Raw genomic sequence first — 27,515 nt, 5'->3', positions numbered from 1 at the left:
GCTACCTTCCTGGGACTTCCAATTGAACTAACAAAAAGTCTACAACTAGTTCAAAATCAAGCGGCAAGACTAATCTACAAACAACCCAGATGGCAACATGCCTCCCCTCTCCTAAAAAAACGACACTGGCTACCTATTCCCCAACGCTGCTCCTTCAAAATTGCCTGCCTGGTGTATAAATCCCTAAATAATCACAGCCCCAAATTTATTGCGGACCGCATTTCCCAATATACACCCTCTCGCAATCTCCGCTCAGCCCATCTTCACCTTCTCGCAGTACCCACCTTCAAACTGAAGCAGCAAGGGGGCTGCAGGTTCGCGACCCTTGCACCTCGACTATGGAACTCCATCCCATTGGAAATCAGGTTAAGCACAAACCTGATCAAATTCAGAAAGTCTCTCAAAACATGGCTTTTCTCATGCGCCTATAATAAGTCTGTCCAGACTTCGATACTCTGCCTCATCAGCGCCAAGAAACCAACCGGTGAACGAGCACTTTACAAATCACTTTTAACATAACATAACATTTGTGAATACCGAAAGTCGTAAAGTTCTACTTTCATCTCGGACGCTCGGATTAACAAAGGGCTGACAATTCTGATTTGTGCGGGAACTCCTGCTTTCGCACATGTGATGTAATGACTGCACCCGAGCCTCTCATCCACCTGCCACCAATTTGACTGCGTTTGCCCTTCTGCAGAGAACTAAGTCATGTTCTAACAAGTTCATTTCTCACAGTCAAAGAACCTGCATAAGAAGATAATGCTCATCTACTAGCGCAGGCCGATTTTTTGTTTTGCCATCATGCCAGCATACAGCAGTACAACGATGATGAGAAGGTTGTCTCAGTGCAGTATGGTCCATCTGCCTCACTTCGGTGTTAGTCACCAGTCTCCCTCCTCAGGGCATCTTCTGGACTGCAGGTCACCAGATCCATGGAACAAGACCACAGGTGCTTGTACCAGCTGATCCAGCCTCACCTGCCTCCACCACCTGCTCTGCCAGTAACCATCGCAGAGACAGGATTCTCCAGGGAAGTAAAGGGCCTCCACCATCGCCCATTCACCATATTGCACTTCCTCCGAAGTCAACCTACCACCAGCTATCTAACAAGATGACGGAGTGAGACAGCTATGAGTGCATGGTGGGTGGCTTGAGCAAGGGCAACCTCTCTGGGAGGAGAACATCTTTGCCCATGCCAGAAGTATCTCCATCATGGAGGGGTCCATCAACCTCATTGTCAAATGTATGGAGACTTTATGTTATTTATGGACTTTAGAAGGGCACAACTGATAGCCATAGGAACAGATGGGGAACACCTGAAAAAAACACCTGCTTTTCAGCACTGTCACTTTAATGTTAACAGTCATTTTCATATAGGATGTAGAAAAGGAACCCCATAACAAACTGCATTTAAAGTACGTAAGCATTTTATGCAAATAAAAAGTATAAGGGGTAGTAAGGCGATGGGTGGATGGAAAGTGGGATGAAGGGTGGTGGAAATCTTGTGATTGTATAAAAATGTAATCTAAACGACTAACAACCATACAACCTGAGCCAAGGGAGAGGCACATAACTTGGAGGATGTTGGTAACCCCGTCCCTCTACCTCAAAATGTCTAAATGAATATAGTGTGCAAACTAAGGTTACTCAAACGAATGACTGATTTACAGAAAGACAAGTGCAGCAGAAATATTTCAGTTCACAATCCTGTATATTTTGCTTTCCAGGTTTGTCCGAGTTGGGGATGTTAGGTCCTGTCCACACTCCTCTAAGTCTGACAAAAGAGCAACCAATATCCCTTCCTCTTGCACTAACAAGTTGTCCCATTGAGCAGGGCTAGATACCGCTTGAGAGAAACACATAAAAGAGCAGGGACAGGGTGGTAGAATGGGTGGGGCTAGCAAAGACAAAAAGATGGGAGAAATGGGGTCTTTTGGAGACATCATGAAAGCAGACCAAGAGAATAGGATGTGGGTAAACTTCCTGTACTAGGCAGATTTCAGCACTTGCAGGGTAGCAAAGCCTTTCTCAATGACTTGTAGGATGGTCTAGAGCCCTGTTACCAACTGCCTCAACATCCCTACATTGGCATTGGAGAGATAATGAGTTATGCTAGGATAGGGGACACATAAGAGAGCTCAAGAAGATTTCGGGTAAAAAAGTGCCCTTGGCTGCAGGACTAATGATGGTCAGGCACTGCTTGCGAGTAGGAGATGAATGGGGGTGCTCGTACTATGGTGTTTTGATTGCCGGATCCATTGACATCATTGGTTCTTCCTGTTCAGGAGGGCCACCTACCTCACTGTCTTCTGCCATGTGGTGGTATTCATAAACTCTCACTAACAAGCGAGTTGCCTGCTTGCCAGAAATGCCTCAATTTTGATCTTGCGTGTCTCCAGGTGTAAGTCTTCCTCTGCAGAGGAGGACTCCTTCTACATCTCCTTCTCTGTGGCAGTTGTGACCAACCCTGCAGTCAAGCTCCTGCTGTCTTTCCTAGATCCGGCAGGCCTTTCCATGTCTCACTGTTGCTAGCTGTGTGAGACAGAAACAGAGAGAGAGAGCGTGTGAAAGAGAGAGAGGGTATACGACTCATTATTAATGTTGTGCTTGACATTACGTGACACAAATAAAACATTCATAATGCATGATGATAACCTTGATGTTATGCCTTGCAGTACATGTGTATTCCACAATATGTCTCAAAGCTGGATGTCACACTTGCTCCATGGTCACAGGAGTTATGAAGTGTGATTGTAAAAAACTAAATTGATTTGGGGACATACTACAATATAGAGCAAAATGACAGACTTGCATTTTAGGCAATTATGTGTAATTTCATGGAATTAAGTTGAAATCTGGTATAATTATTCAAAAGCAGATTATGCAAATGTCATACACTCCTAATCAAAAACATTTACTGATACTAAGTTATTGATTGTCCAACTAGAAAGTTTACCTAAAACTAAAATAGTCATGTCAGCAATGATTAACTGTATGTTATAAAACAGTGAGAACACTTTAGACATACAACTGGATTAGAAACATCACATGATATCACTGTACATCGTCTGTACATTCAAAACATTGGCAATATGAAGGAAAAGTAGTCACCGCCATGTTGCTGCCCATGAGCTTCCAACTGAACAAGGAGGCTTGGTCAATCCTTTCACTGGAGCCTTCTGTGAAATTAGATGAACCGGGACTTGAATATCTGGCAGCGGCGGGTGAACGAATGGTAGAGATCCTCCCAGTGCTCGCACATTTCCATGCACATTGGGTCCCTCCTCCAGCACCTCCACTGATCTTATGGCCCAACAATGGTGAGAAACTTGCCATCCCCAAGGAGAAGAAAGCACTGTGCAACCCCCAGTTTTAAGCCCTCTGCTTCAGCAAGAGAAAAGCAACGTGAAATCCAGTAAGATTTGAAAGTATTAAAAGCAAATGAGAAAAGGAAGAGGGGGTTAGGGTAGAGAAGACTAAACGAGAGGAGGGGAACTGTGGTCTAAGTACCAGATTTATCAAGGGCTTGCATTGCCCGGACATCATGCAAGGAGGTGCAAGGGCAATGCAAGCCATTAAGTGAGATTTACCTTTTGGGGCTCCACGTAGCATAGTAATTCTGAAGTAATGCAAGGCATCACAGGTCGCTGTCTTGCGTTGCTCTGCCCTAGGAAGGCGTTCAATGGGTGGAGCATGTATGTTCTCATGTATTCATCCATGTTTTTGGCGCATTTCCAGATTTACTAACACTCGTAAACCTGTGAATGTGTCAAAATGTCACGCCTTCCCAGAGGAGGTGTAAAGAGGAGAAATGCTTTTATTTCTCCTTGTTTTTCCTCTTTCTGTGTGTGCTGCATTCTACAGCACTCAAAGAAAGAGGAAAAAGCCTCAGATGATTGTTTTTGTGCTGCACAAAAACAATCCTGCCTGCAGTGCATTCACCCATGCATCATGGCACAAGGGTGCCTGCGCTGGTGCTTGACAGCCAGTAGTGTGCTATTGCAGAGGGAGAGCATAAATTCACCATATCTGCTGCTGACCGAGGCACCCACAGGGGGCCACTAGAGAGGTCAGCACTCTAGTGTCTCCTGGGCACCCCACACCCCCTTTGGGGGCAGGGACTCTGGTTGGAGTCCCCCCCTCCTATCCTGTCTGGTCGTGACGCACAAGGGGTGTCACTTCCTGGGCGTCCTGGACTTGGGGGAGGGTATATATCCCTCCCCCACCATTTTGGCGACCTCTTTGATCGCCGTGCATGCCGTCTCCCTCCCTACCGCTTACCCAGCGTGGTGGTGGCAGGCAGGAGGCAGAGAATATTGTAATGTTTTCCTTTTTCGTTGCAGGCGGAGTTACAGGGCGATCTGGAAGCAGGCCGGTACCAAGGGTACCTCTGCGCGGCACCATAGGGGGTACCAGAGCCAAATCCCAGGAGCCTCATGGGAGGGTCCTTGAAACCGTGTTGGCACCCCGCTAGTCCTTTGGGCGGTTGTGGGCCTGAACAACTGGGGGGTTTGCTATGCCACACTCCGCCCTGAAAGGGGCGTGAGTAAGAAGGTACCAACGGCCACGTGATCCGGGAAGAGGATCACTAGTAAGGGCAGCACAGGCGGGGTTCGCCCAAGTGCTGCCTGGCTCATCAGGCGGGCAGGCGGCCCAGTTGGTTGCCACCCCTTGGATCGCCTGTAAGATAACCCCCCTATTACATAACAGTGTATGTCATAAACCTGCAGCAATTTTTCCCAAACAAAAAAATTGTGCTGTGTGTTTATACATGGGAAATGTATATCATGTTGGAGGGGTGGAAAAGGATGCTAATGACGATACTATTAGTAGGTATGAAGTATTCCTCCCCTCTCCTTTTGATGCAGTGCAACAAATTGTCTTGCTGCATTGCGCTGCATCACATATTGATAAATCTGGCCCCAGGCTTTTAAGTGTTGGCTGATGAGTGCTGTAAACAATTAGTGGCACAACAGGGTCTATAGTGTTAGCTTGACTCAAAATATACACGAGTCACAAAATTGTACATCTGACTTGTGTATCTCATACCATGCTCAATGCTGTCAAAAGCGAAAAAGGGTAGTTTGTAGGAGACTACATTTTTAGTACACAGGCACTTTCACAGAACATACACTCGGAACTGCACGCTACACCAAGGCCTTGAGCAGCTCATGACATTTCAGCAAACCTGGTTAATTCCGAAATAACCCATTCACGATGGTGTGCAGACCCGGTTCTTCATTCCTTGCTACTTGCAGCTCAATCATCGGCCCTCTTTGTAAACATGTTTTTAAAACTGCAACCTTGAGTGGTTTGCACCAGGCCTACATTCATTTCAAATGCGGCCGACTGCAAGAAAAGCCTGTTTTTTTTCCCGATAACCCTCCTGCATGTTGCTGCTGGTTTTGTAGTTTAGTGATAAGAGCTAACAATGCAGAGAGCTCACCAGCTGGTGTCTGACTATCAAGGCCTCCTGGGGAAATGGCCGCCCTTCTGACAAAGAGGGCCTGTACGCTCAACTTCAAATGCTGTTGCAATTTGCATATACACATAAAGGCAAGTCACCAAGCAATTAGCCAGATCAGGATCAGGCAAGGTATATGAACAGCCCACATTTTGCCATCACAGTGCTCCATGTATTAAAATGCGTTTTTTTGGTCTGAACTACACGCACTACAGGAAAATTATATATTTTATCTGCTTTGAGCAGTTGAATGTTAATTGTAGAGAAGCGCATTGTCCTAAACTTGCAGGCATTCATGTAATATTTCTTTTTTGCAGTACAAATATGGGTAATATTTTAAAATGATAATAGCCTGTCATCTGTGGCAAGACTCCGACTGATGAACACTAATGATCAATTATCAATTTAAAAAGCACAATAGACAGGGGAAGGCCCTGGAGCCCGAATCTCATTCAATAACTCATTAGCAGGCATTATCAAAATGATGGAGGCAACATTGACAAAATTTTCTGTATAATCTTAAACAAAAAAAGTGTAGCTATAAAAATTAAATGGAATGTATTTGAAACAGAGGGAATTCTCTAACAAAGAGGTTCTTTGACAAAAGGGGTGTGAGAAATTATGTCATGTAGCTGTTTTCAATATAATTGTTGTTTCTCCTGTGTATTTAAGCCAAGTTGTATTATCAAGCTGATTCCTATGTCATAACATTCTGTTATTTTCTAATGTATGAGCTCCCGAAGCAGCTAAGAATGACGTCGGTCTTGCATTCACAGCATTTTCCAAAGGCATCCGTCAGCGCTGCATATTTGTTTTAAAACTGGCAGTGTCCTCCAGGCTGCATATTTTCACAAAGTGTAATGAGTTATCTTATCCGATGTAATGCGCACTCAGCATCATTAACTTCAAAGCGCACTCGGGTCCCCTAGTCGGCAAAAGTGGTTGCTTCCGGGTGCATGACTTTAATTCGTCGTATGTGTGTTGGTCCTTACCACTTTGACTGCATAAATAAAAAAATGTCATTTTTATATTACATTTACCAAATTAGATGACGGTATAAAGTTGAGTGTAAAAATAGAGAGATGTATTAGATAATCTGTCAAGATAAATAAACATGTCCTTCTATGACTCATTTGATTATCAATAACACTATTTTCGTTCAATTATACTTTATAGTGGTTGTATGTGCTCCCTAGGACAGACATTCATGAAAGTATTAGGCGATTTGCAATAAAATACCAACTCTTTGATTGCTAAAATCTAATCCTTCAGAAATTCAAAAAAACTAGAAATGTCATAGTGTTTTAGCTATTTTTGGATTGTCGATTAATAAATGCAGTTCCGAAATTCAAAGAATCTGTAGAAATGTCATATTGCTTTAGTTATTTTTCGGTTGTTGATTACTACAGAGGAACTCGCCAGCTGCGAGTTAGGCACCCCTTCACAACAAAAGAGCTGAAGCAATCAATTTAAGGCTTTGAAGAGTCTCTGAAATGTGATTTATCTTCTGATGCAGACACACAGGAGCATATTTACAAGGCCGCTGTGACACAGGAAAGTCACTTTTTTTTTAACAATCCGGTGGCACACAATGCTGACCCATAATTACAAGGCCATATACAGCTACCTTGTGTGGCTTTTCATGGCCTTGTAAATATGGCCCCCTCGCACACCTTACTCTGCGTGAAAGAGATGTTCCATGGGTGTTGCTGTGGCTGTTCCCACGCAACACCCATTCATTCTGACGCATTCCCAGATTTACAAGATTGCGTAAAGGTGGTAATGCGTCAGTTCCATTGCCTCTCCAGTAGAGGCGTTGAAGTGGCGCAACAAAGAGAAATACCATTATTTCTCCTCATTTATTGCTCTTTGCAGCACACATAGACGTAGTAAAACATCATCAATGATTGTTTTTGTGCAGGAAGGTGTGCCTTCCTGCACAAAAACAATCATCCCTGCAATGCAGGCACCCTTGCACAATGATGCAAGGGTGTCTGTGTTAGCACTAGGCAGCCAATTGGGCACCAGCGCAGAGGAAAGCACAGGGATGTATCACATTGCTGTAAATACTATGCGTTCCTGCAATTTCCTGACGATGCAGCTTCACGAAGCAATATGGCTTGCAGCGCCGCACTGCATCATTTGCTAGTAAATATGCCCCATAGTATACACAGCAAAGTTCAGCACTCTGTAGGATTGCTATACAATAGGTCAGGAGTCCAAGGTATAGACTGTTGCAGTAGTCAGGTTTAGACAGTTTGCAGGCAGCAACCAACATTAAAAGCTTTCCCTAATGAAGAAAGGGAAACACATTGTTAGCAGGTGAAGAGTTAGGAAGCAGTTTAATGTCACTAATTTGAACTGTAGTGATAGGGACAACGTCTGATCAACTATTATATGAGAATATTTTACCTTGGCCACTAGGTTCGGAAGAGTACCCAGCGATATTAATCAGAAAGCAAAACCCATCAGGGGCCGCTCCAGAAATGAATTTTAGCACAAATTGGGCTAGAGATAAAACTAGAGGTACAACCAACAACAAATTATCACAGAGGGTGCGCACACACAAACACACACACACAAACCAACATACACAGATACACACACACATACACATATTACCCACTGTGTATTTATAGTTATTTCAGAGTTTCCATGGGATTATTTTGGCATCGTTTGGCTTATCTTCACAATGCTTTCCAAAAAGAAGGTTAACCACCTCAGCTCCTTCCTGAAAAGTCATCAGTGTCCTCTCCAGAAATTAATTTTAAAAGGGGCACAAAGTGGGCTACAGATACAACTAGAGGTACAACCTACAAAGAATTATCATAGTGTGTGCCCACACACACACATACACGCACACAACATAACATACCTATTATTTTGAAAAACGTCCATTGACCATAATGAAGTGTGTAATTACTATTCGAACTCCACGCAGGCTTTTATAGTAGGGAAGGTTATAAAGTGGACTGAGGCAAATATAACTGCTCTTTTCGTTTTTTGATGCACTCGCTTGAAAGCACCTAAACATACTACTGCAACCGGTCCTCACAAAGATAGTGTTTATCAGGTTCTGACTAGGCTAATCCATGCTGTGAGGACTGAGTCTCCACAGTATGGGTTATGCATGCCGCCCCCACGCACACACATATTACACACTGTGTATTTATAGTTAGGTCAGAGTTTCCATAGGATTATTTTCACGAATAACTTTAGCGACATTTAGCTTATCTTCACAATACTTTCAAAAAATGGTTATCCACCTCAGCTCCGTCCTGGAGAGTTTTGCAGCGATCTATCAAGCTTGGCTGAGAAAATGGACGGGTCCCAAAACACACCTACCGAATGCAATTTCCATAGGAATTTTGAATAGCTACACAGAAAAAAACTGCTGAATAGCATTACACCAAATATTGTAGAAAGCAAAATCTTTACTCAGAAATCGTGCTGTTTGTGATTTGGTGTAAATCTGACTGGTTATGAAGGCTTTCATTCCCGTTGCCCATTTTAGTGGCCCAGCAAGACCGAGTGATCGCATTTGCGGGCCTCAACGTGAAAGCAAATGGTATGGGAACCATTACAGGACTTTTTTGTATTTTTTCTTAAAATGTTGAATTTTTTTGTATTTTTTTGTTGGGTTCAATTTAAAAAAGAAAAACAGGGCATCAAAATTTGTAATGAGAAATAAAAATCTTCTTTTGGGACTTGCGCTCCTTCACCCACTTCACCCAAATGTTTGAAGCTCTTCCGACAGTAAGTAGTTATATCAATGTAAACCTGAACCAGATTAGAGTGGGCTTGGATGTGATCTTGTGGTACCAAATTGCCTGGTCCTAGTGAGGATCCAGAACTTGAGGTAGAGTTCTCAGCGCCATGTTATTTTGCTCCTCAAGAGCCATACAAACTGGGGGCCTGATTTATGAGGAATTAACGTAGGGCAGTGGTGTAAGTCTTCTTGCTGCACTGCCCTATGCCAATGTGAAAGGCAGCAAGGCACTGTATTTATGAAGTACGGTGCATTCCTGTCCTTTACCCCTGCGCTGGTGCACAATTTGCCGCCTAGTGCCAATGTACACACCTTTGCACTATGGTGCCAGGGTGCCTTCGTTGGCCTTAGGATTGTTTTTGTGCAGGAAGGGGCACCTTCCTGCACAAAAACAATCCAGAGAGGTGTTTTCCTCTTTCTATGTGTGTTGAAGAGTGCAGCACTCATGGAAAGAGAAAAAAAACTAGCATAAATACAAATATTTCTCCTTGTTACACCTGTTCTGGGGATTTCGGTGCTGCCCCAGGTACATGTGATTAAGCAGATTTGGGGCAGCGTCAAAATCCCTGGTTGTTGCATGGGAAAAAGCACTGCAATGCCCATGCAATGCCTCCTTGAAGCAGAGTAAGACAAGGCAGCGACTTGCGCTGCTTTGTCTTAATCTATATATATGAGGCCGCGCAAAGCCACGCAGAGTGGCTTTACATTGCCTCATAGATATGATTGACAGGCTAGCACTGCCAGAGCATCAAAATAAGTGACACTCAGGTGGCGCTAGCCTCTCATAAATAAGCCCCTGTGTGTATAGACTTCATATGCCTCCACATTTTGAGGTGTCATGGCTGTATTTCTCATCGGAGCTCTTTGAAAATTAATATATTGCAAGTTAAAAATCATCAGGACACCTTTTTGTATCCTTCTGGAATAGGAAAATCTTGCCATACCAAAGACTCTTTGATCGGATGGCGAGAGGTCTCCTTCTCCTCCTGGAAATCCAGTGCCCTCTTATGCTTTTATGCTATGTCAAAGCAGAAAAAAAATAATACAAAAAAAGCCCAACACAAGATGTTCACACATCAAAGTGCAAACCTCAAATGAGGTTAAAAGGGCAGGAATCGCACACAAATGTAGCAAGACATTTATTTAAACCAAACATATATCTTTCAAGTGTGTGACATCACTCCTGCGGCAGTCCTGCTGTAGTCCCGTAATATTCCTGTGGGACTGTAAAAAGTAGAAAGTAGGCAATAAAAAAAAGACGCAAGGAATTCTCATAACTGCCATAATTTGCAAGACTCTAGGTTGAAACTTAAATAAAAAAGCACTCTTTCATATTTACCACAGCTCTTTTTGGTTTTCACAGGTCTAGCAGTACTCCTGCTGGACTTGGAGCAGGAGGTATAACCCACATGAAACTGCTGCTGGACCCTCCCATTTGTTCTTGGAATCCAGCAGGAGTACCATGGTACCTGTGGAAAGTAAAACAAAAAAAGCAGAATTAGGGCAGATGGTGGTCCCCGGGGCAATATTGAGCCCCGGGCGGAGTGCAACCCCCTCCTTTATAAAAAAAAAAAAAAAAGCAGCTGGATCAGACCACCTGGGGGTGTATAATGAACGAAGCACAGGAGCTTTGTTTTTTAAAAAAAATGTTGGCTGGATTATGGATCTCATTGGAATTATTTCTTTAAAATGTGTTTTTTGGTCTTGAGGGGTCCCAGTGGGACCCTCCAAGAGAACTTGGGGAGAAAGATGTTTCTACCCTGCCCCCTTTTCTTATTTTTGTACATTTTTGGGGGGGACTTGGTTCAACAGAGTTCCAAGATGGCTGCCAACTCTTCCTGGTTGAAGTGTTGGCAACCATTCAAATTTAAGTGGCAATTCAGTATTTGGGCTACCAGCTATCTATATTTTTAAACTTAAATATCTTGGAAACTATTGAACCTGTTTACCCCAAATCACATAAAGCACGCTTTCCAGAACAACATCTAGCATTCTGCCAAATTTAGGTTAATTTCGTTCAGCAGTTCGGGCTGTAGTAGTGTTCAAAAAAGGATCAATCTCCCTTAGCATAACATTGGGAAAATGCATTTTGAAACCCCCCTTTTTTCTCGCCCGTGCCTGATGGATTCACCCAAAACTTGCAACACAGCAGCTGAACTAAAAAGGGGAAGATTTTTTAACATTTCGTAAAGATTCACCAAATGGTGCTAATGTTATTGGCAAACTTTTGTCCTTACTATAACTACCTACTGGTGACTGCAAGCAGAATATACATATTCAGCAGTTCTGGCTGTAGTCGTGTCTAAAATTCCTATGGGAAAATGCATGAAGAAAACACATTTTGGGACCCTCCTTTTTCTAGGCCCCGATTGATGAATCACCCCTGAACCTATCTCCGGACAGCAGTTGAAGTGAGTGGCAAACACATTTTGAAAATTTTGGGAAGGTTCATTAAATGGCAAAAAAAAGGCTTTTTCTATGAAAACTAGGCCCTAACTATAACTACCTACTGGGGACCACCAGTAGGTATGGCTTCTTCAACAAATATCATTATCTATTGGCTTGCATTTTGCTTCCTACAACAACCCATAGCATAAAGCACTTGACATTTCGCTTGAACTGCCATTCAATAAAACTGTTTCCTAACAATGCGGTTGTAGGTACTTCAATTAACCATACTAGTGTCTGATAGTATCTATAGATACTAGGTTGTCTTCACAAGCGGTCCATAGTAACCATGTCATATATTGAAATCATCAGCAGATACAAACGCAATTTAATAGAGTAGTAAAAGTGGAAATGTTCACTTTTAAGTTGATGCAACACACCCTCAACTTTGTGAAAGACATTTGAATCAGTTGCATCTTACTGAAGAGGGACATTTAGTAACAATGGGGCTGATTACGATGGCAGAGAGACCGCCACCGCTGGGCCAGCGGTGGTGGTCCCTCTGCCATCTGCATGCCCACCTGCCACGCTTCCACCACAGGCAATCGTAGCGATTGCCTGGCAGAGCGGATAAGACCCGGGATATGGTGGCGGTGCCTCGAAGGCACAGCCCACACCAATCACAATGCTGGCGTCAGCCAGCCTTTCCATGTCGGTGGAACTGCCATGGAAAGGCTGGCGAAGGCTGGATTCAGGGGGCCCGTTGTGGGCCCACTAAGTGTTGGGGAAACCAGTTGTGCACTGGTGGGGTACTCATGGTGCCACCCTACATTTGCATGCACAAGGTGGTAGGCACCGCACTGTGCCTGCCACGTTGTGCATGGAAATGCACAACATGGCCATTTAACATCGTAATTAGGGGTGCGAGACCACCACATGACAGGCGGGCGGTCCCGATCCTGCTACGATGGCGGGCGGGCTCAAGTCCGCCCACCATCATAATCAGCCCCAATGTGTTATTACATCTTTGTCCCAGACCTGTTAAGTGATTGCTTTTGACCTGAGAGGGACATCTAGTAAAGTTTTGAAGGGCTGCAGTCTGATTAAGGACTACACATGGTTTTTTCTGAATCGAGAAGGAAATCAAGCAATTATTTGAGGTACTGTAGCTATGTGAAAGGCCAGACCGATCGGCTTTGCCAATTCTTGTATTTAATTGGCTTAAGGTTCATCACAGAGACCCATTCTGATTGGTTTGGGGCAGCCAGCCCAAGATATTGAAATGTTATCCTTTTGTCCCTCCCATTGTTCACTGTCCTTGATAGGATGGCATATCAGCAATATGACTGTGGTACTTGTCTCTGCAAGATAGCAACATGATTTGTTTTCATCATTTAATACACCGCATCCATGCTGTCACAAGTAGGGCACACTGAGAAGTATTGCATCGCGCTTTGTCGCAGCGATGTAAATAAGTCCGGCTGTTTTTACCTCCCATCTTAAAGACATTGATTCTAAAAACTATTGGGGATTTTTATCTCTAGAAAATCTGCTGTTTCCTGGTTCCCTCCACAACAACAAATGGTGATGAGGGGTGAAACCCCGAAACCGGTTCTAGGATGCTTGTTTCCAGTCCAGGAAGAACGATTAATTTAGGCCCAGATCTCTGTACTGGGGTAAATGTATGACATTGTTCTGCATTCTGTACATCAATTGTTCTTTTTGCATTTGTAACCCTGAGTGGGACGTGTATGCCCAGACGTGGGTCCTGTGCTCTCCATGTCACTGGAGTCAAGCTATCCTGGCTGATGAGGGGTTAAACCCCGGAAATGGTCCTATGATGCTTGTTTCCAGTCCTAGGAGGACCTGGCCTGGCAGCTTTGGCTGGACTGTTCCCAATAAGTGCAGGGGCAAGACTGATTGCATATGGGGTGAATGTAGGACATTGTTCAGCATTCTGTCCATCAATTGTTCTTTTTGCACTAGTGTGTCTGCAGCATTTCAACCTGGCAGGTTGACTGTTACACTCGAAAAGAAAACCAAAGGTAGCCATGGAGTAGTTTATAGGTAAAAGGTTTATTGAGCTTAGTTACAGGATGGTAAGTAGGATAATATGTTCAGCCCTACTAGGGGCAGCATCCTTCCTGCTTAGCTCACACACTCCAACTGCCTCTCTCTCAACCACACCAGGGACTCCAGTATTCCACTACATCATCGAGCATTCCAACATTCCACACATGCACCTCATCCATACTGGCTGAGCAGCAGGGAACAGGTGACAAAAGAAAGAATGCATTATGAGAATTCAAGTCACTAATCGTCTCCTTCCCTTGGGAAAACAAACAATAATACTATTACAACAAAGTAAATTGGAAGTATGAATGAATTTTAGTCTTGTAAAGCGCGAACGTTGTCCGGAGGCATCAAGTCGCTGCGGAAAGGGCCAACAGACAAGCATGCATAATGCTCACAGTGATGAGTGGGTGAAGAGCCAAGTCTTCTGGGCCTTATGGAAGGAGGACTGAGTCTCCAGTATAGATATTGAAGAAGGAAGGGAATTCCAGAGTTTGGCCGCAGCAAGGGAAAAGGCTCTACCCCCCCCCCCCCATCTTACTCTCTTAAACCTCTGAACTACCAGCAGATTTTTACTGGCAGATCTTAACTGCTTAGTAGGAACGTATCTTCGAAAGAGCCTTTTAATGCCTTCCGACTCAGTGTTATAAAAAGTCTAGTGAGCGAGACAAAGGCAACAAACCTTTGTCTGTTGTTGGTGGCTCTTCTATTTTGTGTAAATGAGCGAGACAAAGGGCTTTAAACAGGATTCTCTGGCCAAGAGGGAGCCAATGCAGCATACTGATAGGAGCCGAAACAGAATGGTATTTGGGAAGGCCCATCACCAACCTGGCAGCAGGGTTCTGCACCAGCTATAGTCGATGAATGAGTCCCTTGTTGATACCCAAGTAAAGAGCATTATAATAGTCAAATCTGAACAACGCGAGGGCAACAACTGTCTGCTTTCGAGAGGAAAAAAGAAAGAAATTGAGAAATCTTCATGAGAATTCTAATAGTCCCAAAGCAGGTGGACACCGTTCTACTGATCTGGGGGCCCAAGTAAAGGGAATTATCATCTATAATGCTGAGATTTTTTGCGATGGACCCAGGGCATGGGCAAGGGCCAAGTGTACCAGGCCACCAGGCCTCTGACCAGATGTCCGGTTGGTTTCCAAATATCAAAACCTCTGTTTTGTCCCTGTTGAGTCTGAGATAGTTCTCTACCATCCAGGAGGCTACTGCCTGCATGCAGTTTTTTTAAATTAGTTGCCAATGGTTCTATGCTGTTAGTAACAGACACCACCATTTGGGTGTCATCAACATAAGATAGCACCTCCAGCCCAAATGATCTTATGACCCAGGCTAGAGGGACAACATAAATGTTAAAAAAGGGTCGGGCTCAATGAGGAGCCCTGAGGGACTCCGCAGAACAATTGATTGGGAGCTGAGTAAAATTGATGCATCCTACATGTGACGGGTCCGTAAGGAATGAGGTAAGCAGGTTCAGGGCAACGCCCCTAACCCCTATTTCCTTAAGCCTGACCACCAGTCTCAAAGGAGAAATGGTATCGAAGGCCGCCATCAGGTCCAGAAGCATCAGTAGTGTCGTATGACCAGCGTCCACCTGACATCGGATGTTGTTAATGACAGAGGTTACCGCCGTCTCAGTACTGTGCTCACTTCTGAAACTATGCTGCGAGCCATCGAGCAGCTGATGTTCCTCTAAATAGGAACTGAGGTAAAAATTCAAATGTTTCTCCAGAATTTTGGCTGGGACAGGTAAGGGAGGGATGGGATGATACGTTTTTTAACTCAGCGGAGTCCAAAGAGGGCTTTTTTAAAAGGGGTTTAAGCACCACAGTTTACCACGAAATGGGGTACTGCCCAGATGCAATAACCTTGTTAAGTATTGAGGTCAGGTGTAGGACAATAACCTCCCTTCCTAGTTTCAAAATCTTCAAAGGGCAGGACTCCAATGGGGAACCAGACTTAATTCCACTTAACAAATGATCCATGTCCTCTTGCCGTAGAGTATCTGCCTTCACAGTGGTTACATGAGGAAAAGGAGGGGTGCGTGGGAGGACCTACTTTGATTGCCTCAGCGTTGTGGAGTTCCAGGGAAAAATATATTTCTGTTATCTTAGATCAGAAAGAACTCGCCATTCTATCACAGAGGTCCTGGGAGACGTCAGTGTAAGCTGGGGCTAAGGGGGCCGAGAGAAACTTAATTACATTAAAAAGTTCCCTGGAAGACCTCAAAGATTCTGTCACTTTGGAATAGAACAGTACTTTTTCCTCTGTAATGGCACTTTTATATTCTCTTAGTCTTAGTTTGTGCAGATCTCTTTCGGATGGATTGAGATCCAGGTGCCATATCCTTTCTTGATGTCGGTATACTTGCCTACGTTTCCTCAGTCTTTCTGAGAACTAAGGGGCAGAGGCCTTTTTCTTGCTGCATAATGCTCCTTAAGAGGGGTAAGGAGGTCCAAAGCTGCTAACAGCCAGTTGTAAAACTCGGTGTATCCCAAATTGGCATCCAAATGAGGAAGCCATTGATGGCTATTGAGCGTGTTAAGAAAGCCTCTTTATTAACAAGACTGAGGTTTCTCTTCTTCTCCACCCTCTTCTTAATGTTAGGAGCTGCATGGGATACTGAAATTTGAAGCTTGAAAGGAATCGCGTAGTGGTTAGACCAGGAGAGTTGAATAGGTTCCTCAACCCTAATCCGGGAATCGTTGGAGAAGATGCCATCTAATATATGTCATGCCTTATGGGTGGGGCTCATAACCAATTGAGATATGCCACAACAATTCATAGTTTCTAAAAAAGATTTGCATTTCTTTGCATAGAGTCTTCTCCAGGTGAAAATTAAAGTCACCCATAAGTGTAAGATTGGATCTTGCCAGGTAAGGTCAATTAAATTTCTAAAATCCTGGTTGAACAGCACTCTCGGGCCTGGTTGCCAATAGGTTACAACTTCAGTGAAGCTTTCAGTCGGAAGAGCATTCAGGGAAAAATATAGGGCCTGGTAAAGGTTGGAGGAGGTAGTAAGTGGCTTAGTATGGCAAGGATAGACATCTTTGTACAGAATGCCCAGGCCTTCCCCCAGTCTCCCTACCCTGTCAAATCTTGATAGGGCATAACCGGAGGGGATAGCCTCTACCAGGTATGGACCAGAGCAGTCTCTGGCCCAGGTTTCCATAATAAATACCCAGTCCGGCTTACAAAGGGACACAAAATCCCTAAATTCTACCTTATTCTTGACAGAGGATCTTGCGTTAATAAGGTAGCCCAAAAAGGAGTCATTTGAAGGCGAGGAATGGAGCGGGTGATTCTCCATAAGGGTATCGCTAGCACCAATCAGCGGAATGTGTACTTGACACAAAGAACACTCATATGCCTGACAGCCAGCAAGAGCTTCCAGGTTCATGTAGCTACAGGGAGAGTCCCCCTGCCTTTGTAGATCAAGGAGCTGGTCTTTAGAGTAAATAAGTGGCTTAATTTGATCAGTGGTAAAACAGACAAGTTCCTGGCTCAAGGCGCAATCCGGACATGGACGGCGCCGGCGTGCCCGTTGCGCATGTCCACTGCACGTCCGACCAAGCATGCCCTAAAATAGGCTGTGCCGGAGACAGCTAGAGCGTGAACCCCCACACTGAGAAATAGGAAGTAGGTGGAAAGACTGATTCCAAATACTCACTTCCCTCCGCAGCAAACAGCCAAGCCACGGTGGACCGGGGAAGCGTGTTGTGCCCCCACTGAAACTCCAAGATAAAGTGCAGAGAATAAAGCCAACAAGTAATTTTAAAACACACAGTAAGTTTTGTTTAAAAATCAATTATTAGGGAGCAAAATCAGTTATTAAAAAGCAAAGTGTCAAAACTAATATTCACGTTCACTGCAGGCAAAGTAGAGCAGCATAAAAACGTGGCACCTCAAGTCAGCAGTGGCCGGCTAACTGCTGCGCGTCCGATCCAGCATACCCGAAAATAGGCTGGGCCGGAGCCAGCTAGAGCGTGAACCCCCACTGAGAAACAGGAAGTAGGTGGGAGGACTGATTCCAAGTACTCACTTCCCTCCGCAGCAAACGGCAAAGCTGCGGAGGCCTGGGGAAGCGAGTCGTGCCCCCACTGAAGCTCCAAGATAAAATGCAGAGAATAAAGCCAACAAGTAATTTTAAAACACACAGTAAGTTTTGTTTAAAAATGGGGGGGCGCTAGAGGGTGCACAAGCAGTATGGCCGCACTCACGTGAGGCTCCTGCTGCCTGGAATGAAAATCCTGCATTTATCCTCCTGACCGGCTTGTCCTCCCGACGAAAAGCACCTCCGGTTGCTGCTTAGCCTGCCCTGCATCTTTGGTGGAAGTTTGGCTGGGGAGCGCCTGACCGCTGCGGAGCTGAAGGCGGTGTAAGATTTGCCGCACCGGGGACTGTGACGAGGTGGAGCGTGTGACCGGGCCCCGCAGCTACGCGACACCGGGGCGCACCATGAGGCAGGTGGGCCCTGGCCGAGCCGCTGAAGAGACGCACCTAGTGCGGCGGGTGTTGCGAGTCAGCTGCGTGTGTCGGAGGCTGCAGCGGCTTTCTGTGGTGGTCTGGGCCGGCTGCCCCCCCCCCCTGTTTGGGCGAGTGTGCTGCTTGCGGAAGTCGGAGGGACCTGAAGACTGAGGTGAGCGGCGGTACCGTGGTGGGGTTCCTGCCCCCCCCGCCCCCCCCTACCGCATGACACCCGAGGCCTGGGGGGCATCTGGATGTTGGGGAGCTGATGCGGTGCCCGCCCCCCCCCCGCTGATCGCGCGACTGGCTCGCACAGCTGCTGGACGCATGGAGCCTGACTGCTGAGATGCACGCTGCCGATTTCGCCGGTTTGATATCTGGACGGCGGGGTGTTGGATACGACACGGACCTGGACTTCTGAATTCCCGTTCGCGTGTGGTAAATTTAAATTACCTAGACTTAATTTATGCGGTAAAATTCAAGAAGAATAACTCAGTAAAAATAAGAGGCAGAATCCGTGGTATTTGAGGTTATAAAAGGGAATTTATTCCTTACAAAGGAATGATGATGGTTCGAACCAGGCAATCGAGTTCCGTCACCACGAAGGTTCAGGAAGGGATCAGCAATACATTATTGACAGGTTGTCATATTTATATTAAAATGCATTACAGTAAAGACATATGCAGAGGGCGTTACAGTTGAGAAGAGAGATAAGAATACACATACGTAATGAAAAGGCGTTACAATAGGCGTGCATAAAGGCGTATACCAAAAACGTCATTATGATGATGACACAAGTGGGTGGATCCATAAAAGAATCCTGCAAAGTCAGCAGAAATACATGGCAGAGATGCGCGCGCAGCCGCATGACGTGTGATTGACGTGTAACTAGAGGGTGAAGGGAACTTGACATTTAGCCCTACATGAGGAGACAGAAGTCTGGGATGTCAGGACAACCTAATCCCAAATCGTATCTAATATCTTGTGTTTAAGGAACTATATTATCTGGAAGGAAAGGTCTTTCGGACAGAGCCTATTCTATACTGACTGCTAGTGCGTGTACAAGCGTCTAAGTGTCTACACGAGATGCGAGGGGGCATGCGCCTACCATGGTAACGAAAGTCATGAATTACTTGCACGGAGACAGTAAGGCCGGGCCCTTTGCTCTGCAGCTGGAGGGATGTTTACCTAAGCTACTAGACAGGAATGCATTTCTCGAGGAGCGGAGCAGATAACTTGAAGGCTGAATACAGTTTTGGCAGGCAACAGGCCGGGCTAGGCACCGTTAGCCGCGCAGGAAGTAAGACAAAGTTCATGGATACAGATGCAGGTCCAGGCTGGAGCATTCAGAGGCAGAAGCAGGAAAAGCTCGATGGCAGAATTCAGGGCCTACCTTGCCAGAGCTGGAAAACGTGAAAAGTATACCATATAAAGACGGTGGCAAGGCATACTTAGGAACGGAATATCTGACCCATTCATGGCAGATCTGAAAGAGGACATATTAACGTTGGACACAATTGTATTTGCGTCTTCATAGCTTGAAGTGGAGGGAACATACATGTACTTGTAGCATGTACATGGAGCCGTTGGGGTCTAGATAGGGGACACAATTGATCATAAAAATTCATATTTCCTCATTCCCTCCTTGTCCCCTACGGACCCTTCATGAAATATCGATCTTCAGGAATCCATCAATCTGTTCATGTAACATCATTTGCTCTTCTTTCTTCTTCCGGGATCTTGAATGAAAACTTGAACGTGGAATACACGATGTGGCACACAGGCCGCAAATCGCTGGTCCACATTGTAGACACAGGCAACAACTGAATACTATGAGAAGGCCAATACCTAGGAAGGATAGGACTTTCCATCCCCAGGCTGACAACACGCTCCAGAACCAACCGGACCATGTCCAAGTGCCTGGATTCTGATGTATCTGGTTTGCAATCTTGTGAAGACGAGTTATGGCTTTATATACGGATGGCGCGTTTTCTGGGATGAAAACACAGCAACTTGATCCGATGACCCTACAAGCTCCGCCCCTATCGGCTAGGATGACGTCAAGGACAAGACGATTTTGGAGAACAACAATCCGCATCGCAGACTGCTCCTCTGTTAAGTTGACTAGGGCAGAGGTAGTTTCATTCACTACTGCTTCAAGGGTTCTGGTTAATCTATGTATCAGTTTACTATTTGAGACAACACCTATGTAAGGGAAGAGACCTTTATTGAAGTCTGTATATTGTTCCCATGCTGTTTCAGTGTAGTCAACAATCGGGATATCTCTCTGGGGTCTATGGTGTACTAGATTGGTATTTCTATGATAATCAGGAGGGGCTAGGAAAAGAGGTGGCAGAAGGAATGCAATGTAACAGGTACCATCCCAATCTAGAGGTAGGCGTATATATGCGGTATGACCACATATGAAGTAGGAATGACGGGAAGCTCTAAATGTAGACTTGCCTTTATCACTGAATTCGATCACAGTAGTACATTTACTATGACCCAGTTGTACTGAACCATTCTTTCTTACACATAATTCACCTTTGACTGGAAATACTGACATAGCAGGCAAGACTAGTGCAGCTTCAGATTCAACATTCAGAATCATGAGGTTAAGTGTAAAATTACCTAATCCATATACTTCATTTTCTAGATCAGTTCCTGTTCTTTTGGGAAGTCCCTCCTTGTTAGGATAACAGGCTTTTAGCAAAACCAAGTTCAGGTTTCCCCATACCCAGTTGCTCTGGTAAACTACAGTGTTTGAATCTAAAGAGTTAATCAAACTAAACCATGCTCCACAGGAACCATTGTGTGTGAACGGGTACGGAAAGAGAGGCAGAACTCCTTTGTACTTCTGATAGGGAGGGAGTCGGCCACATATCCAACAATTTGTAGCATTGCTGGTCTGATGGGAATGATGTAACATACTAATGAATGTGTTGTTGCGCAGCGCAAATCTATAGGACAACTCATGTGGGGGTAGTTCACTAAAAGAATGTTCGGCAGTAACATTGTAAGCAGAATGAGCACGCTTGAAAATAGGATAGTACATGTGTAACAGTATACTTGCAGCAATAATAAAAAGACTTAGAAAAAACATAATCAACAATGTCACTATACAGTGACTATGAAGTGATTTACAGTATGCATGTTTCTTGAGCTGTTTCTGTCTATTTCTCTCTCTAATTCGGTCTAGAGGATACATGTCAGAGACTTAATTCAACCGATTCACCTTGGAGAGGACTTAAACAATCGAATTGTCTGACTTGCTAGACCTTAGTTTCAGTTTATAGTCTTGAGATTCGGTCTTTTCAACCAGGGGGAGTTTTGAATCAGTCTGTGGAAGGGGGCAGGGCTGAGAGTTTAAATCAGATGGTAGTCCATGAAATTTCTTGATATGGCTCGAGTGTAACCAACCCTTGCGACCCTCGACCTTCACTGCTGTCCTCGTTGTTAGAAGTACCAGCTTTGGTGTTTGCCAGCGAGGCTCCAACGGGCTCCTCCTGTCGAAGTTTCTTATGAAGACAAGGTCTCCAGGAACCACTTCATGGGGCTTCACCTCGGTGTTGTCGGGAAAGGCTGCAGCTACCTGTGAACGGCAAGATTGTAGTGCAGACATCAAGGAAGCAAGGTAATCTGTCAGCATATTACAATCAACATCAGTGATTTTACGAGGTATAGGCGTCCCCCACATATTTGGCGGCCTACCGAAGACCACCTCGTACGGGGATAGCCCTGTGCGAGAATGTGCTACCATTCTCATGTAAAAGAGTGCAACTGGTAAGGCTACTATCCAGTCGACGCCTTTCTCTCTACAGATTTTAGAAAGTCATATTTTCAGGGTCTGATTATGACGTTCCACGAGACCTGCTGCCTCGGGATGTCGGACACAGTGGAATTTCCATTGATAGCCTAACAAGAGTGAAATGTGTTTCATTAGCTCGGATGAGAACGGCTGGCCATTATCTGAGTACACGATACGGGGCAAACCATACCGTGGGAAGAATTCACGAACTAATTGTTTGGCAGTAGTCGGGGCAGTGTAATCTGAGACGGGATATGCCTCTGTCCAACGGGAAAGAGCGCATACAACTACGAGGACATATTTGAATCCTCGACATCGTTCCATCTGGATATAATCCATCTGGAGGACTTCAAAAGGGTGATCGGGAGGTTGAAATCCACCCTGCTCTACCGGTACGCCTTTACCTGGGTTGAACTGACAACAAATCATACAAGTTCGGACTTTCTGTTTGGCTGCAGCTCGTAAGTGTTTGTTGAACCAAATGTGTTGAATACTGTCTAACATAGCTTTCTCTCCTAGATGTGCTGGACTATGTATTGTGTTAATGATAACTTGAACCAAGGAGTCGGGGAGAAACCATATAGATTTTCCCTTCGTCATCCATCCCTGATCTGTTTGGATCCCTCCTAATTCAGTCCATTTCTTTATTTCCTCTGCTGTAGCATGTGTCTGTATGTCAATTACATCAAGGGCGGGATCCCTAACTGTCATGCAGTGTGTCGATGGCGGAACTATTGTCTTTGTCAAGTCAGTTGCATGAGTCCTATTCTGTGCTGTTTGCTTAGCTGTTCGGTCTGCTAGGTCGTTACCCTGGGAAATAATATCGGTGACTTTTGTATGGGCTTTACACTTCATGATAGATATTGAAGTAGGTAGATGTATTGCATCTAACAGAGCTTGAATGAGGGGACCGTGTTGAATGTTGGCACCGTGAGAAGTCAAATAACCCCTCTCTCGCCAAAGGACTCCGAAGTCGTGTACAACTCCGAAAGCATAACGTGAATCTGTGTATATGTTAACTTTTCTATTCTTGGCTTGAATACAGGCTTGTGTCAGAGCAATAAGCTCTGCTGCTTGAGCTGATAATGTGTCAATACAATTTGTTTCAATGACTTCGGTGTCTGTCGTGACTGCATAAGCGGCCACTAACTCTCCTGTACTTGTTCTCATACATGAACCATCTACATAAAATGTCAGGTCTGGGTCTGGTAATGGGACGTCTGTCAAGTCTTGTCTGGGTTTTGTCGTAATAGTAATGACTTCGATGCAATCATGTGCCAGTGGGTCTGTTCCACTTAATGGCAAAAGTGTGGCAGGATTTAATGTACTACAACGTCTGATTTCTATGTGTGGCTGAAACAATGTTAGTTCGTAACCTGTCAGTCGTGCTATAGTCAAGTGTTGTGTTTGTGTCCGGTTCAAGAGAACCTCTACTGCGTGTGGTACTTGTACTGTCAATTTATGTCCTAATACTATGGAATCGCTTTGTCTGATCGCTAGAGCTGTCGCTGCGACTGATTTCAGACACGCAGGAAGAGCTTGAGCTACGGGATCTAATGTTCTAGAGAAGTAAGCACATGGTTTGTGTGATCCTGCTTGTTCCTGAGTGAGTACTGACAAAGCAGTACCTTCACGTTCTGTAACAAAAAGTGTAAAAGGCTTACTGTAACATGGTGTCGCTAAAACAGGTGCTTGGCATAAAGCTTTCTTTAAGTCTTCAAAAGCTTGTGTATGTTCTGAAGTCCAAGGGAGGACAGTCGATGTCGCTGCCTCCTGGGTTGTCAACTGAATGAGTGGTTTTGCTAAAAATGCATATTGGGGAATCCACTGCCTACAGTACGAAGTGAGGCCTATGAAGGCCCGTACCTCCTTTTGTGTCTTGGGTGGTGGCATGTTTACAATTAACTGGATGCGGTCAGGTGTGAGCTGTCTCCCCCATTTGGACAGCAAGTGCCCTAGGTATACAACTTGCTGGGCACAGAATTGCAGCTTCGAAGGGGACACCTTGTGCCCCTTGTCGGCCAGAAAATGTAAAACCGTCAGTGATGCTTTTTCACATTCGGGTTCGCTTCGGGCGGTGATCAGCAGATCATCGACATACTGAAGCAGTGCAGTGTTGACTGGCATGTGGATACTGTCAAGTTGTCTTTTCAGTGCTTGGCTGTAGATGCTAGGACTTTCTGTAAATCCTTGAGGTGCGCGTGCGAATTTAAAACTTCGTCCATTTAAACTAAATCCGAACAAATATTGGCTTTCCGGATCGATTGGGACGCTAAAGAAGGCGTTCTTGAGGTCAATTACAGTAAAGAACGTTGCCTCTGAATCAATAGCTGTCAGTAATGAAGAGATATCTGGGACCACGGGATATTGTGGTACAATGCATTTATTCAATTCGCGCAGATCAATAACTAATCGATATACTGGGGGTGCTTTTGGATCAGTTCGTTTAAGAATCGGAATGATCGGAGAATTACATACATTGGAGTCGGTTTCTATAACCACTCCTTGTGCAATGAGCTCGTCAATGATTTGCAGTAAAGCCACTACAGCATCTGGAGGTAACTTGTATTGTCGCATTCGTGGTAATACCACTCCTGCTTTGAGTGTGACTCGATATGGTGTAATGTGCATACAACCTACATCAGTGGGGCCTTTTGCCCATAAATGTGCAGGTAGATTCTGTAACCGGTGATCCATGTCTCTTGACACGTAGTGACCTTTAAAGTCACGCAAAAATAGTCGTACTCCGTCCGGAGAACAACATATTATAGCTCCTAGAGCTTTCAATGTTTTTATACCTAACAAGTTTTCTGGGCATGATTTTGTAAGCAATAGATCTGTAGTCCGTGTCAATGGACCAACTGTAAATGCAAGCGGTTGTGATACTTCGTTAATAGTAGGCTTTCCTGAGAAACCAAGGGAAATATTTTGTGAGCCTGAGAGGGGTGCCCCTGGGACTTCGTTGTGACTTATAGTTGTTCTGCTTGCCCCTGTATCAAGTAGGAACCTTATGTCTTTCCCTAATACTTGACTCTGTATATAAGGACCCTCTTGATCTACAGGAACCTCAATAAGGGGTAAGCCAACTTCCCTCTCTAGGCTATTTCATGTGTAGCGCTGATAATCTGGATAGTCATTTTGTGCATACTGGTACATCTGTTGTGTCGTGTTTTGTGTTGCGGCAATAGGCTGTGGCTGTGGTACCACTACGGTCTGTTGTGGAACCGGCATAGGCTGTACATGTTGAGGTGCTTGTTGTTGGATCTGATCCTGTCTAGGCGGACGTGGTCTCTCCTTGGTTTTACCCGTAGAGATATTATGTTTCAGAACTGCACAATCGTTTATATAATGACCTGGCTGTTTACAATAGTTGCATGTCCCTTTAACGGGAACCGCTGAATTACTGGACTGTGTCGCACCCTTTTTATGACCGTCAGCTGGAACTGACTGAGCGACGAGCATTTTCATTTTCGTGTCTTTCATACGTCTTTGTTCGTGTTCTTGTTCTTCTCTAATTCTATTCTGGTGATACTGTAACATTTGTAACATCTGTGAAGGAGTGTTAGCTTGCCAAGTGCTCTCAACTTTCAATACTCTATTTTTAACCTGTGGCAGGGAATTCTCGACTAGTTTTGTGACAAAAAGATGTGGATATGAATCGCTACTTGCTTTCAGGCCGCTATTAATACCAAAACATTTTTCAAATCGGGAATAAAAATCACTAGTGTCTTCATCGGGTTTCTGTTTACAAGCTGAGATTGCTCCCCAGTCTTCCTTTTTCGTAGTTAATAAACGTGGCAATACTTGTACTAATAATCCTGGTAATGCTTTAGTTTTGTCCCCAAGCCCTACGCCTGCAGTTCGGGCATTTTCTTCGTTTTCTAATACTGTCCAATCAATCTTTTGGTCTCCCACTTCCCACTCTTTTTCTTTGAGTTTCTCGTAAATACCGGCAGGCAATAATACTTTCAATATTTTCATAATGTCAGGATAGGTATAATCACCCATGAGTAACATGTCCTTTAGTTCACGGTGGAAACCTGCTGGATCTTTGTCATGGCTGGGCACTAATTTTTTCATTTCCAATAGTTCTATTTTAGTTATGGGCGTGTACACAAACACGCGTCTAAACGTATTATCATCATTTCTAACTGGGTGTACTTCGCGTAAGGGATTCTGTCTGTCTATGTAATACGTTTTTCTCTCCATGGAAGGAGCTGGATCATGTTCTGGACACAAAAAGGCACTATATCTATGTCGGTATTCTAGAATTACTTTAATTAGATCGGTACCTAGACCTCTCCATTTATTCATGAGTAGTTCTATCAGTATATCAGGTAGGGGACCAGGATCGGAGTGTTGGCCTTTATATAATATAAGGAGATGTTGTATCATGTATATACTAGCTAAACGCTGTTCATCTGGGGTGAGATTCAGAAACGTGTGTGCTAGCGCATCATCACTGTATTTTTCAGAGCTGTCAGCCCATTGTACTGCTGACCTGGCTAATTCTTGTTCATCCATAGAATCGAGCACATGGTACCCCCTTCGTTCTCGAAGTAATTTATCAGTAGCCTGGAATAAGTGTTCAGGGGTCCTTGGATTTGAGATAGCTGTTTGAAAAATTCTGTTACATTCTGGACGTATCGGACGCATCGGATTATTGAAAGATCTTCCTTTTCCTACATATGCTATCGTTTGTCTAGCTGGTAATTCTAATTGTCCTGTGTTCATTTCTGACTGTTCCTCCTCCTCTTCCTCTGATTCAGTTTTATCTGCTTCTAATCTTCTTTCATGTATTCGTTCTACTTCTTTTCTGATCTTTCGGCACATGACTTCTATATACTTCTGTTTATCATGTTTTCCGTCTGCTATATTCTGACCCATCTGGTAAGTACTTGCATTTCCTCCGAATCTACCTCAGGCCTATCTCTGTTTCTGATCAAGCAGTTTATGAAAAAGCGTAACAATAATTTCTGCATATCTACTTTCTGGTATTCCATGGCCTCGCCAATACTTTCAGGACCTTGCCCTGTTTGGACAAAGCGATATATTTTGTCTAGATGTTCAACCATTCCTGGTAATGTCATTAAATAGTTTGCAACTCGTCGTAAACGTACTGAAGATAGCAACATTCTGTCGTGTTTACCTGGCACTGGATCATATCTACAATCTGTAAGAGGCTCATTTAATATATTGTCATTAGCTCTTTGGGGTGTACGTTGGTGTGCTAAATCCCTATAAGTCAATCTAGTTGCTGGCGGTGGCGTGGAAAAACCTCCTGTCGCACCTCCTGAGGTGCCAAGTCCAAAAGGATTTGTTGGGTGTAGGGTAGAGAGTGTGGGTGCAGGAAGGACTGTAGAAACAGATGGAATGTTTAGAACGTGGGGAGGGGTTCGTTGCTGCGGAGGTGGGTGCAGCTGATCTTGGGGTTGAGCGTCGTTAACAGGTGGTGTGCGTGGCTGCGCACCATTAGCATATTCGGGGGCTGCATCATCTAAATAGGAAGAAAGGAAAATGTCCTTTGCGGTCTT

This window comes from Triturus cristatus, chromosome 4_1 (assembly GCF_964204655.1).
Source record: "Triturus cristatus chromosome 4_1, aTriCri1.1, whole genome shotgun sequence".
NCBI lineage: Eukaryota > Metazoa > Chordata > Amphibia > Caudata > Salamandridae > Triturus > Triturus cristatus.
Note: the sequence above shows the minus strand (reverse complement) of the source record.